The sequence below is a fragment of the Lissotriton vulgaris genome, chromosome 2_1, assembly GCF_964263255.1.
Source record: "Lissotriton vulgaris chromosome 2_1, aLisVul1.2, whole genome shotgun sequence".
Taxonomy (NCBI): domain Eukaryota; kingdom Metazoa; phylum Chordata; class Amphibia; order Caudata; family Salamandridae; genus Lissotriton; species Lissotriton vulgaris.
In genome coordinates this window covers 1,401,443,314-1,401,457,294 of record NC_141687.1, presented here as the reverse complement: position 1 = coordinate 1,401,457,294, position 13,981 = coordinate 1,401,443,314, and the positions used below count along the sequence as shown (strand labels likewise).

At 54.9% G+C, this 13,981-nt stretch overlaps 1 protein-coding gene across 1 annotated transcript in view; it reads left to right on the top strand.

The window, feature by feature from the left end:
• SC5D (sterol-C5-desaturase) overlaps positions 1-12,640 on the top strand; it is a 53,376-nt gene extending 40,736 nt beyond the window's left edge. The window contains exon 6 of the mRNA XM_086957166.1: positions 12,489-12,640. The gene's annotated coding sequence lies outside the window, so the exon portion shown is untranslated. The remainder of the gene's footprint in view (positions 1-12,488) is intronic.
• The last annotated feature ends 1,341 nt before the right edge of the window (positions 12,641-13,981 follow it).

The following is a 13,981-nucleotide window of genomic DNA, read 5'->3' as shown; positions in this document are numbered from 1 at the left end:
CTTCGGGTCCCTCGTGCAGCAGACGAGCATAGCTCGGAAGAACAGCCTGTGGGACCGCATCGTGACCAGGGTCAATGCCTCCGGGAGCGTTCCGCGAACCAAGGGTGACATCCAGAGGCGGTGGCATGACCTGAAGACCCGGGTGAAGTCTATAAGAGCCAAGAACTTCCTCCGGGCCAACCATACCGGCGGTGGAACCCCCCCGGAACCCCTACCATACACCGAGTGGGAGGAGAGGGTGCTGACCATCCTGCACCCTGACACCCTCGATGGACTCCCTGATGGAGAAGAGGCTGGTAAGTACCAACCAACCACCACAAACACAACAACACGGTGTGGGCCACACAACTCTGAAGACACATCCCACATACCCCAGCCTTGCATGCAGTCCACATACTCACCAACCTCTAAAGCACTCCAACAGTCCCCCATGTCCATAGAGAGGGTGGTGGTGGTGGGTGGGGTGTGTGAGGGGTCTGAACTACAACTTCCAACAGGCCCCCATGTCCATAGAGAGGGTGGTGGTGGTGGGTGGGGTGTGTGAGGGGTCGGAACTACAACTTCCAACAGGCCCCCATGTCCATAGAGAGGGTGGTGGTGGTGGGTGGGGTGTGTGAGGGGTCGGAACTACAACTTCCAACAGGCCCCCATGTCCATAGAGAGGGTGGTGGTGGTGGGTGGGGTGTGTGAGGGGTCACTAGTCCTACTTCCAACAGGCCCCCATGTCCATAGAGAGGGTGGTGGTGGTGGGTGGGGTGTGTGAGGGGTCTGAACTACAACTTCCAACAGGCCCCCATGTCCATAGAGAGGGTGGTGGTGGTGGGTGGGGTGTGTGAGGGGTCACTAGTCCTACTTCCAACAGGCCCCCATGTCCATAGAGAGGGTGGTGGTGGTGGGTGGGGTGTGTGAGGGGTCGGAACTACAACTTCCAACAGGCCCCCATGTCCATAGAGAGGGTGGTGGTGGTGGGTGGGGTGTGTGAGGGGTCACTAGTCCTACTTCCAACAGGCCCCCATGTCCATAGAGAGGGTGGTGGTGGTGGGTGGGGTGTGTGAGGGGTCACTAGTCCTACTTCCAACAGGCCCCCATGTCCATAGAGAGGGTGGTGGTGGTGGGTGGGGTGTGTGAGGGGTCGGAACTACAACTTCCAACAGGCCCCCATGTCCATAGAGAGGGTGGTGGTGGTGGGTGGGGTGTGTGCCAATGCCGACTGAATGTCAACCATAAATACATGTACACGTATAGGCAACATTACTCATCATCACATTATTCTTTTGCAGGGGATCCTAATCTGACTTCCGCCATTGACACCAGGCCTCCAGCATCCCCAAACTCCGAGCACTCATGGGACGATAGTGCAGCCAACTCCGGGGCAGAGGATGGTGCCGGACCAAGCACCCAGCCAGGGACCTCTGCCACGCAGGTCACACCTGCAACTACAACAACGGGCACTGGCATCACAACGACACCGGCGACTCGGACCTGCACAGCTGCCTCCAGCACCACCTCGACCACCACCACTACTACCACCACTTCTGCCCCTGCCACCCTGCCCAACCCCGCCGCCAACGCTGGGCCTGCGCCATCCCAGCCACGCCGGGAGACAGTCAGGCAACCCACCACTGCAAGGGCAGATCCTGCAGGCAGGAGCAGGGCGGAAAGAAGGGCAGATGACACAACACTGATTGCTGTGCAACAGTGCCATGAAGCACTAGTCCGGGTGGAGGCGGGCTATGCACGTAGCCAGGAACATGCAGACCGGGCCCACCAGGACTTTGTGGATAACACCGCCATGTTGGGGGCCATCGAGAGGCGGCTTGGCCAACTGGTCGACATCTTCAGCGCCAGGGCATCCGCCAACACCACCCCCTCCTCCCCCCCTCAAACATCGGCACCGGCCACAACACCGCCACCGCCGACTGCGCCCCTGGCGGCGGATGTGGTACAGGATCAGCCTGCGCCCCTAGCTGACCCCGTCCCGGCACAAAGACGGAGGGGCCGTCCGAGGAACGAAGTCGCCGAGAGCAGTGTTGGAGCACATGGCACACGCTCCAAGAAGAGCCGACAGTGACTCTTTGGAGTACGTGAGCCTCCGATCCTACCTGGAAAGTATCCGGTCCCACCTCCCACAGGCCTGCTGCAGTAGGCACACACCACCCTATGTGGTGTCTGCACGGCCATTTCATCCACCATTACCTTGGACAGTCACTCCCCCACCCCTTCACTCCTTTGTAAATATGCACCTACCCCTATGCACAATCTGTAAATAAATACCACTTACTCACTCAATGATGTGTTGCCTCCATGTTTATTCACATGATTGCATCAGAAACAGACGTAACCAGGTTCAGGGATCCAACAGGTACAGAATCATGCCGCAACGGAGTGACCTAGGGAAACATAGAACCCGCAAACAGACGTTAGTAAACAGCATCACACTCATCCCAACTCACTGCAGTGCAACTTACAACAAACCACACACATCACTACACGAATGGCTGACACTACACACATCATGGAGAAGTGCATGTACTCATAAATGAAGACACACACACACATGCATACATCACATAACAAAACACATAGCTGATCCCCAACACAATGACACCAGAGCAGCAAACCTACACAGGGCATACACAAGCAGCACAAGAGGGGCACACTCACAGTCAAGGGAAGTAGCGTTCTATGAGCTGGCGCCTCTGGTCCACACCTTCCTCCTCACCACTATCCTCATCAGTCGACATGGCTGGGTCGGGAGGGCGAGGAACTTGCTGTTCATCTGGGTCCAAGATCAGTGCAATGTTATTTCGCACAGCCAGGTTGTGGAGCATGCAGCAGGCCATCACAATCTTGCATACTTTGCCAGGTGCGTAAGGCAGGGCCCCTCCAGTCTTATCTAGGCACCGAAACCTAGACTTAAGCAGGCCAAAAGTTCGTTCCACCACTCGACGTGTCCTACCATGGGCATCGTTGTATCGCATTTCTCCTGCTGTGGTGGGATTGCGAATTGGACTCAGAAGCCAAGGCCTGTTTGGGTAAGCCGAGTCGCCTGTGTATGTGGGAATTAGAGAGAGAGACAGACATCAGTACCTGAACATGTGGCCACACCAAGCCACCCAGATATCACTCCAGTCACCACAGCATACTCACCAACAAGCCAGGCTTGTGCCGGACGCAGATTTGCCATCAGTCGTGGGACTATGCTGCTCCGCATGATGTGGGCGTCATGTGCAGAGCCAGGAAATCTTGCACACACATGTGAGATAATGTTGTCGGCCTGGCACACCACCTGCACGTTAAGGGAGTGGAAGTGCTTCCGATTCCGAAACACCTGCTCACGTGCCCGTGGCGGGATGATCGCAATATGCGTGCCATCAATTGAACCCACAACGTGTGGAATGCGACCCAGTGCATAAAAGTCTGCCTTGACCGCTGCCAACTCTGCCGCCTGTGGAAAATGTATGTACTCATGCTTGTACAGCATCATGGCTGTTAGCACATCCTTGAGTACCGTGCTGAACATGGCCTGTGACATTCCCCCGGCATGTCCTATAGTGTACTGGAATGTGCCTGTTGCAAAAAAATGGAGTGCCGCCATCACCTTTTGGGTGGGTGAAATTGAGCCTGGATAAGTTCTCCGCGGCTGCAGGTGAGGAGACAACTTGTTCACTAGCTCCAGCAATCGACGTCGATCAAGCCTGAATTTCCGGACCACCTCCTCGTCCACCATGTCCTCCAGCACAGTATATGGGCGATGGACATTTTGAGCCCTCCTGTGTGGGAGTAAATGGAATGGAAGTCAATTCACATACAACGCATGTCTGTGCAACTCACTGACATGTCACCGCACTCTATCCAACATGTAATTGTCAGTGTACGATTTGCCTGTGTGACACCTCTGATTGTCACAACAACATGGATTGACGTAGCAATGTGCACCCACCAGCTACATGATGTGTTGCAACATGTCCAATGCACTCTGTTGCACCTCAACATCACTGCCAACAAGGCATGTGACATGACCCAAAAGTGACGGTCATTAGTGGCACACCGATGGGCATGGTATTGAAACCATGGGATAGAGCATGAAGTGTGGAATCACGCAATCACGCACACAACCCTCATCATGCAGCTGCAGACAATTAAACATAGTGCATCGTGCATCGTCAGCTGACATGCACTCATTGACGCCGCCATGGCGGTGCACTGCTTCCGCTGTTGACGTCTGCCATACGCGGCCCGCGTTCAACATTCCAATTGTCTGCACGTGCTAGAGACCGGGACGGATGCATCATTTGCAACAAAGTTGTAAGAGTGGCGCCACCATGGCGGGGCACGTATTCGGCGGGGGAGGTGGAGGCCAATACAGCCATAAGCTGATGTCCATGCACATGCCAGTTCATGACCCCCTTACAGTGTCATTGCATCAGGCAGCCTACACCGGCCGGCCCAGCTCTACCCACTACCGCCGTGCCAGGCCCAGCCCATGACCGCCGTTGCGGCCGTGCCAACTACCGCCGCTTCTGGCCCCCTCCACTACCGCCGTGCCAGACCTAGCCCATGACCGCCGTTGCGGCCGTGCCAACTACCGCCGCTTCTGGCCCCCTCCACTACCGCCGTGCCAGACCTAGCCCATGACCGCCGTTGCGGCCGTGCCAACTACCGCCGCTTCTGGCCCCCTCCACTACCGCCGTGCCAGACCTAGCCCATGACCGCCGTTGCGGCCGTGCCAACTACCGCCGCTTCTGGCCCCCTCCACTACCGCCGTGCCAGACCTAGCCCATGACCGCCGTTGCGGCCGTGCCAACTACCGCCGCTTCTGGCCCCCTCCACTACCGCCGTGCCAGACCTAGCCCATGACCGCCGTGCCAGGGCTGCCAGGGCACGGCGGTAGTGGAGGGGGCCTGAAGCGGCGGAAGTTGGCACGGCCGCAACGGCGGTCATGGGCTAGGTCTGGCACGGCGGTAGTGGAGGGGGCCTGAAGCGGCGGAAGTTGGCACGGCCGCAACGGCGGTCATGGGCTAGGTCTGGCACGGCGGTAGTGGAGGGGGCCAGAAGCGGCGGTAGTTGGCACGGCCGCAACGGCGGTCATGGGCTAGGTCTGGCACGGCGGTAGTGGAGGGGGCCTGAAGCGGCGGTAGTTGGCACGGCCGCAACGGCGGTCATGGGCTAGGTCTGGCACGGCGGTAGTGGAGGGGGCCTGAAGCGGCGGTAGTTGGCACGGCCGCAACGGCGGTCATGGGCTGGGCCTGGCACGGCGGTAGTGGGTAGAGCTGGGCCGGCCGGTGTAGGCTGCCTGATGCAATGTCACTGTAAGGGGGTCATGAACTGGCATGTGCATGGACATCAGCTTATGGCTGTATTGGCCTCCACCTCCCCCGCCGAATACGTGCCCCGCCATGGTGGCGCCACTCTTACAACTTTGTTGCAAATGATGCATCCGTCCCGGTCTCTAGCACGTGCAGTTGCCGGTGTGTGAGCGTGACGGTCTGTGCAAGTGCAGCCAATGGGAGGTGTGGACATGGGCCACGGATGGCCAATTGCAAGTACCGTATGGTGTTCACCGCAACACCAGGGCCAATCATTGGCCCAATTCCAAACACGCTCTCACGGCGGACCAATGGCTGGCGCCGTATGCCACTGACATGGCCACTGGGCCCTATATATGTGTGATGTGCAATAGCAAACTTTCTACGATGACCACCGACTGCTGCCTGTGACCATCACCTCCACCTGCTGCTGCGGAGCTGACCACCGACTGCTGCCTGTGACCATCACCTCCACCTGCTGCTGCGGAGCTGACCACCGACTGCTGCCTGTGACCATCACCTCCACCTGCTGCTGCGGAGCTGACCACCGACTGCTGCCTGTGACCATCACCTCCACCTGCTGCTGCGGAGCTGACCACCGACTGCTGCCTGTGACCATCACCTCCACCTGCTGCTGCGGAGCTGACCACCGACTGCTGCCTGTGACCATCACCTCCACCTGCTGCTGCGGAGCTGACCACCGACTGCCGCTCTAGTGCCATACTCCGTGACCTTGCCATGTCGGGAGTCAAAGAGGTCCGGTCTCGTCCCTTCACCGCCGCGGAGCTGGATGTCCTGGTGGAGGCTGTGCTACGCAACTACGGACGCCTGTACGGCGCACCCGGACAGGCGGTAAGTGTCGTGGGGGATGAGTTGTGGTGCATGAGGTGTGATATGGCACCTGGTCTCTGGGAAAGTTGGCGGTGTGATGTGAGAACAACTAAAGTATCGATATGTGCATGGCTGCTGAGAGTAATGTGTTGCTCCTATCTGTGTGACTGGCCAACTGTCCCCTGACTTCCACCCTTTTGTCTCCCATCATGGTAGGTAAAGCTGCACCTTCGCAAGGACGTGTGGAGGAGCATTGCACGTGAAGTACGAGCAGCGGGGGTGTCCAATAGACGACATACACACTGCCACAAACGCTGGGACGACATTTCCAGACTGAGCAAGAATGTAGCGGAAGTGACACTAGGGCTGATTCCACGGACGGCACGTCTGGCCCGACGCTCAATGACCCCTCTCATGCACCGTATCATAGCTGTGACGCATCCTGACCTGTCCGAGCGGTTGCGTGTGGATGAACAGCAACGTGGCGGTAAGCGTACTGTCAGTGTATGTTGCTTGTGAGTGCAATGCATGTATGGTTGCCCACACACATCAGGGTCTTCCGTCTATCGTGAGTCTATTACCAATGGCATGTTGGTGACATTGCCACAGTTAACTTTTCACTTGCACATGCGGAATGTTGAGACGCCACCTGCTAAGCTGTTCAGTTGTCATGCACATGCTGTAGTGCTCCGTCACCCCTTGGCAACACTTGTGTGCTGATGTAGTTCCTCATGCCCAGTGTGCATGCTGTACATGTATTACGGCCAACGCCACAGAATTCCTGTGAGGATGACTGCTTGGGGTGGGCTGTGTGCAGGTTGGGGGATCGATGGACAGTGTCATCAGTGGCTTAATGGATTCCGCAGCAGTACTGTACGTGTGTGTGCCCATTACTTACACCCATTTCCTGTGCTTTTCAGCTTTGGCAGAGGGCACTCAGCCACAGACGGCGGAGATTACAGAAGGCAATGCATCCGGATCAGACGTGGCGCACACGCAGACTGACACCGAAGGGGGCAGCGGCGGAGAGGGGGACAGAACCGTCCCGGAGGACTCGCATGTGGAGACAACATCGTCATCATCTTCCGACAGTGTTGGTGAGTCAGCACTGTTGTCACAGACTGGGAGTGGGCAACCAGCACCTTCGGTCGGGACACAGCACACAGGGCCCACCCTGCCGGCAACTGCACCATGTACTGTTCGTGCCCGCAGGAGTAGGGGGAGAAGAGTGGCGTTCGGTGTCGGCACCGCTGCCCCAGCCTCGGTGACCCAAAATTCTCTCTGTGCAGAGGCTGTTGATCTGCTGCGACAGCTGTGTGTGGGCCAGACCAATATGATTAATGCATTCCAAGACCACGATAGGAAGTTGGGGCAGGTGGTGGCATTCATGGAAGGTATGCATGGTGATCTGGCTGGTGTACACAGGACACTGCAGTCATTGTCTAACAGTGTGTCGTCTGCCATTGCACAGTCGCATGGACTGGGTGGTACTTCTGTTCCACCATCTACAACTCTGGATGTGTCAGGGGGGAGTGAATTTTCTGATCTGGACTCTAATACAGGTTATTGCACTAGAAGCAGCGTCAGCCAGCACGTCAAGGCACGTAGGCCTCAGACCCCATCCCCTAGGTCAGGTAACTCTGTTCACAAGGACAACGTCAGATATAGTGGAGTACACACACGTGAGGCAAAAGAGGGGTTTGGTGTAATGGCTACACATGCTGCACAGCCATCCCACACACAAGGTACTACCAGGCCAAGACTCACTCCCGCTTCCATTGACACTACCCTGTACGAGGACAGTGAGAAGACTAATACATCTCTTGAGGGCTCGCATACTCCCAGTGCCAGGGACACTAGGAAGGGAGGTGCCACTCCCAAGGGCAGGGACAGCAGGAAGGAAGCTGCCACTCCCAAGGGCAGGGACACTAGGAAGGAAGGTGCCACTCCCAAGGGCAGGGACACTAGGAAGGAAGGTGCCACTCCCAAGGGCAGGGACAGCAGGAAGGATGTAGGCACTCCCAAGGGCAGGGAGACTACGAAGGAAGCTGCCACTCCCAAGGGCAGGGAGACTACGAAGGAAGGAGCCACTCCCAAGGGCAGGGACACTAGGAAGGAAGGTGCCACTCCCAAGGGCAGGGACAGCAGGAAGGAAGGTGCCACTCCCAAGGGCCGGGACAGCAGGAAGGATGTAGGCACTCCCAAGGGCAGGGAGACTACGAAGGAAGCTGCCACTCCCAAGGGCAGGGAGACTACGAAGGAAGGAGCCACTCCCAAGGGCAGGGACACTAGGAAGGAAGGTGCCACTCCCAAGGGCAGGGACAGCAGGAAGGATGTAGGCACTCCCAAGGGCAGGGACAAGAATAGTCACATGACAAACGCACCTAAGAGGAGCACGGACAGTCCCAGGGGCAGGGACACACACGGGCAGAAGGGGGGTCCAGCTGATATGTACACCACAGACGACAAGTCTGCTGCCTGGAAGAGGGCACCATCCAGGGAACAGGGCAAGTCCGCAGAGTACAGTACTCCTACGGAAATGGAACATCCAAGGCCCAAGGACTCGCCCATGCACAGTGGCGCTGTCAGGGACAGGCATACATCACCCATAGTTGCTCTGAGACAGCTGTTTTCTGGCAAACGGAATACAGAAGACTCAGCAGTGGAGTCACCCCTTACATCCACTCCCATCATGGCCCGTCAGGGACGGATGCAGGTGGACCCTGTCGTGGCATCCCCCATGACACATGTTGCAGAGGCCACAAGGCAGCCACACAGCAAACGACAAGCAGGCTCCAGCACGTCCCCAGAGACCATTCCCCCCCCAGCACATGCACCTCCCATGGTGGGTGAAATTGCTTCTCAGTCCGGTCGACTTGTGAGTCCTGTCCTGTCCAGGGTGCAGGCACATGTCCAGAAGAAGCGTAGACACACAGCATTGACACATGCCCAATCCGATATCGGCCAATTGCAACTATCCCCCGCTCCCAGGGCCACCCTGCCTCCTGGACCATACAGCCCTGTGGCTCATCATTTCAGTGGTCACAGTGGCGCTGGTGCAGTTGACTCGCATGTGTCTGTTAGTGGCAGGGTATCCGTCGAGACATATCCTGTATCAGGTGCTGCCAGTGTATCTGGGTCCATGGGCCATGTGTCAGTCACTCGGGCTGTGTCGGTGTGTCACACTCCTGTATCAGGTGCTGGGAGTGTATCTGGGTCTATGGGCCATGTGTCAGTAACTCGGGCTGTGTCGGTGTGTCACACTCCTGTATCAGGTGCTGGCAGTGTATCTGGGTCTATGGGCCATGTGTCAGTAACTCGGGCTGTGTCGGTGTGTCACACTCCTGTATCAGGTACTGGCAGTGCATCTGGGTCTATGGGCCATGTGTCAGTAACTCGGGCTGTGTCGGTGTGTCACACTCCTGTATCAGGTGCTGGCAGTGCATCTGGGTCTGTGGGCCATGTGTCAGTAACTCGGGCTGTGTCGGTGTGTCACACTCCTGTATCAGGTGCTGGGAGTGTATCTGGGTCTGTGGCTCACGTGTCAGTCACTACATCTGTGGCTGTGTGTCACACTCCGGTTTCTGGTGCTGCCAGTGTGTCCGATGCAGGTACTTCACGCAATCCACCTGATAGTGTGCTGTAAGTTGCTGTACTGTGCCCTCTGATGTACCTGCTCTGGTGCCCACACTGCCCTGTTGCTGTTCTGATACTGCATTGTGCCCTCTCATGTACTGGCTCTGATGTACCTGCTCTGGTGCCCACACTGCCCTGTTGCTGTTCTGATACTGCATTGTGCCCTCTCATGTACTGCATCTGATGTACCTGCTCTGGTGTCCACACTGCCCTGTTGCTGCCCTGTTGCTGTTCTCATACTGATGTACTGCCTCTGATGTACCTGCTCTGGTGCCCACACTGCCCTGTTGCTGCCCTGTTGCTGTTCTCATACTGATGTACTGCCTCTGATGTACCTGCTCTGGTGCCCACACTGCCCTGTTGCTGCCCTGTTGCTGTTCTCATACTGATGTACTGCATCTGATGTACCTGCTCTGGTGCCCACACTGCCCTGTTGCTGTTCTGATACTGCATTGTGCCCTCTCATGTGCTGCCTCTGATGTACCTGCTCTGGTGCCCACACTGCCCTGTTGCTGCCCTGTTGCTGTTCTGATACTGCATTGTGCCCTCTCATGTACTGCATCTGATGTACCTGCTCTGGTGCCCACACTGCCCTGTTGCTGCCCTGTTGCTGTTCTCATACTGATGTACTGCCTCTGATGTACCTGCTCTGGTGCCCACACTGCCCTGTTGCTGCCCTGTTGCTGTTCTCATACTGATGTACTGCCTCTGATGTACCTGCTCTGGTGCCCACACTGCCCTGTTGCTGCCCTGTTGCTGTTCTCATACTGATGTACTGCATCTGATGTACCTGCTCTGGTGCCCACACTGCCCTGTTGCTGTTCTGATACTGCATTGTGCCCTCTCATGTGCTGCCTCTGATGTACCTGCTCTGGTGTCCACACTGCCCTGTTGCTGTTCTGATACTGCATTGTGCCCTCTCATGTGCTGCCTCTGATGTACCTGCTCTGGTGTCCACACTGCCCTGTTGCTGTTCTGATACTGCATTGTGCCCTCTCATGTGCTGCCTGTGATGGACGTTTTCAGTGCTATGGACTGTTGGAGCACTTGGCCCCTCTCATGTGCTGCCTCTGATGGACGTTTTCAGTGCTATGGACTGTTGGAGCACTTGGCCCCTCTCATGTGCTGCCTCTGATGGACGTTTTCAGTGCTGTGGACTGTTGGAGCACTTGGCCCCTCTCATGTACTGGCTCTGATGTACCTGCTCTGGTGCCCACACTGCCCTGTTGCTGTTCTGATACTGCATTGTGCCCTCTCATGTACTGCATCTGATGTACCTGCTCTGGTGTCCACACTGCCCTGTTGCTGCCCTGTTGCTGTTCTGATACTGATGTACTGCCTCTGATGTACCTGCTCTGGTGTCCACACTGCCCTGTTGCTGTTCTCATACTGATGTACTGCCTCTGATGTACCTGCTCTGGTGCCCACACTGCCCTGTTGCTGCCCTGTTGCTGTTCTGATACTGCATTGTGCCCTCTCATGTACTGCATCTGATGTACCTGCTCTGGTGTCCACACTGCCCTGTTGCTGCCCTGTTGCTGTTCTGATACTGATGTACTGCATCTGATGTACCTGCTCTGGTGCCCACACTGCCCTGTTGCTGCCCTGTTGCTGTTCTGATACTGATGTACTGCATCTGATGTACCTGCTCTGGTGCCCACACTGCCCTGTTGCTGTTCTGATACTGCATTGTGCCCTCTCATGTACTGCATCTGATGTACCTGCTCTGGTGCCCACACTGCCCTGTTGCTGCCCTGTTGCTGTTCTCATACTGATGTACTGCCTCTGATGTACCTGCTCTGGTGTCCACTATGGCCATGCTCCATCCTTGACTGTGACTTTGCTCCGAATCTGCGTAAATAAAACTTGCGATTCATGTGTCGTGCTTTGTCAGAGTCATTCTTGCGTGTGTGATGCTGGTGTGGATTGCTATTTTCTTGGGGGCGGTGGGTTCTGCTCAGGACCCAAGTCCTGCAACAAGAAGTGGGGTGACGCTGAAATCACGACAGGAAGTGACGACACAAAAGGTGGCTTCCACTCAGTTGCAGTTTATAGTTATCATGCTCCCTGTTAAATTAGTGGGGGGACGCCGTCCACCCGCGTGGTACCCCGACTTGAGCCCTGGTTGTGCTACGTGTCACTCTCCCCTACCTGGGTCACGGCCCTTGGAGGCGTTGCCGTACACAGGCATTTGTGCATTTTGGGACATGTCCCTCCCCCCTCCCGACGTCACCGCCCTTGCCGGTACTCCTCTCCAGCCAGCGAATGCTTAGGTGCCTACCTGCGTCGTCGTCGATGGTGGGCCAAGACGAGGACGTACTGGATCGCGTAGAGTATCGGGTAAGCCTGTAGTGCGGGGTCCATGTCGGCGTGCGGCTCGTGGTGGGTATGGTCGCTGTGGAGCATCCGCCGTGTTCAGGCAGGTTGTTTATCCGCAGCGCTTTTATGTGTGTTTTCCGCCATCTTGATTTGGAGGACGGTCCTAGTCGTCAGTCCGTACGGCGGAGTCTCTGGTACGGTTACGTCTGCCGCGTAGTTGGGTGTGGTGGTGCGGCGGACCTTGTTCTACCGCCGCGGACGGATTTTGCCACGTATTTTGTATCCTGATTTGGCGGACGGAGTGTCCGCGACGGGCGCACGGAAAATAGGCCTGTTCCGCATACTCAGGGTATGCGGAGGCACTTCCGTCCGCCATCCTAATGACCCCCTAAGTCTTACACTACGTGGAAAACAGTGTCCGAACTGAATGACTATGGAAAACCGAATTTTTTATTATGCTGTGCTGATTTATGTGTTATTTTATGTGTTGCGTTTTTGTTATAATTGTGCCAATAAACCAGAATTGATAAAAGTAGTGAATTTGATCACTTGAAACTAGTGTTGCTTTATTTTCACAGGAGTGATGGAAGCAAATCTAAATTTATGGGCTTTATTCAACACCAGTTTAGGCTAGTATGTTCACCACGTATGAGCTGTTTTCAATGTCTTAATGCTTGACTAAACCTTATTTTGATGAATATGTTGGTTCATCTAATCTCTTATAGAGAAAGCAGTTTGTAAGACAATATGCTGTTACCCTTATACACCATCATCATACTTTTACATCTCAGTGAGTACAATATAGCCATATAATCTAGAACACGACCAGAACACAGTACCATGGCACTACCATGAGCATTAATAGAGTTGTTGGTCAATGGTATAACCCCAAATCAAGTAGAACGTCTTTAGACTGCTGAAAATGTTATAATTCCACGCAAAAGGCGGATGTGAGCTATACAAGTGCCAACAGCATAACATCCATTAGACTCTTAACTAGTTTTGAATAAATACATACTTTATATACAGCAACCCACTTTAGACAATGTTTTTTGCATACCATTCGGATGTATAACATACTTTGTACACTAGTTTTGAATATAAATTACTTTATTGTGTTTGCAAAGCACTTGATGCAGCTGGAGCCACCTCTGACGGGTTTTGGGTGGGACATCACAATGATTGCAATTGCAATAGTATCATAACGATAATGGAGGGACAGGAAGCAGCCCTAATTTCATGTTGTTGGAAAAGCTATTTACCACTGTATTTAGGATGCAAAAGCCTTGCGAAAGACTGACGATGATACACTGTCCATGGAATGGATATTGTGTGGGCTTGGTATTAGGCATCTGACCAGGCTGATATATCTTGAGAAACGTCCAGGAGACCGGGAAGCAGTTAATATTTTAGTCCTAGGCCAATCACAGGAGGTTGGTATTAAGGCCTATATAAAAAATAAGGAAATCTTTTTTGAGTCTTAGTAGATGGTTAGGGTTATTCCATAGTAGGTGTCCTTGCAAATGAAGTGACTTGCCTCTGGGTAGTTTGTGTCTGTTGGGCTGGGATACAGCAACGTTGAGGTTGGTTAACTTCATGGTCCTAGAGGGCTGGGAAAGCTGGAATCCCTTGGAAAAGTATTCCAGTTTGTGCCACACAACGACAGGTGGACTAGGTATTGTATTTTGACAATTCTTTAACCCCTTTACTGCTAAGGCATTGTTCTTATTTCCATATAATTTCCATTGAAATCAATGGAAAGTCCATGACGAGTTACCCTTGTCATTAGCAGCCAAGAGGTTAACAGTGGTCAAATAGAGTGGTATTGACAGATACAAATATTGGCAGCTACTCTTGTTTCCCAGGTTTGTTAGAAATGACTTGAC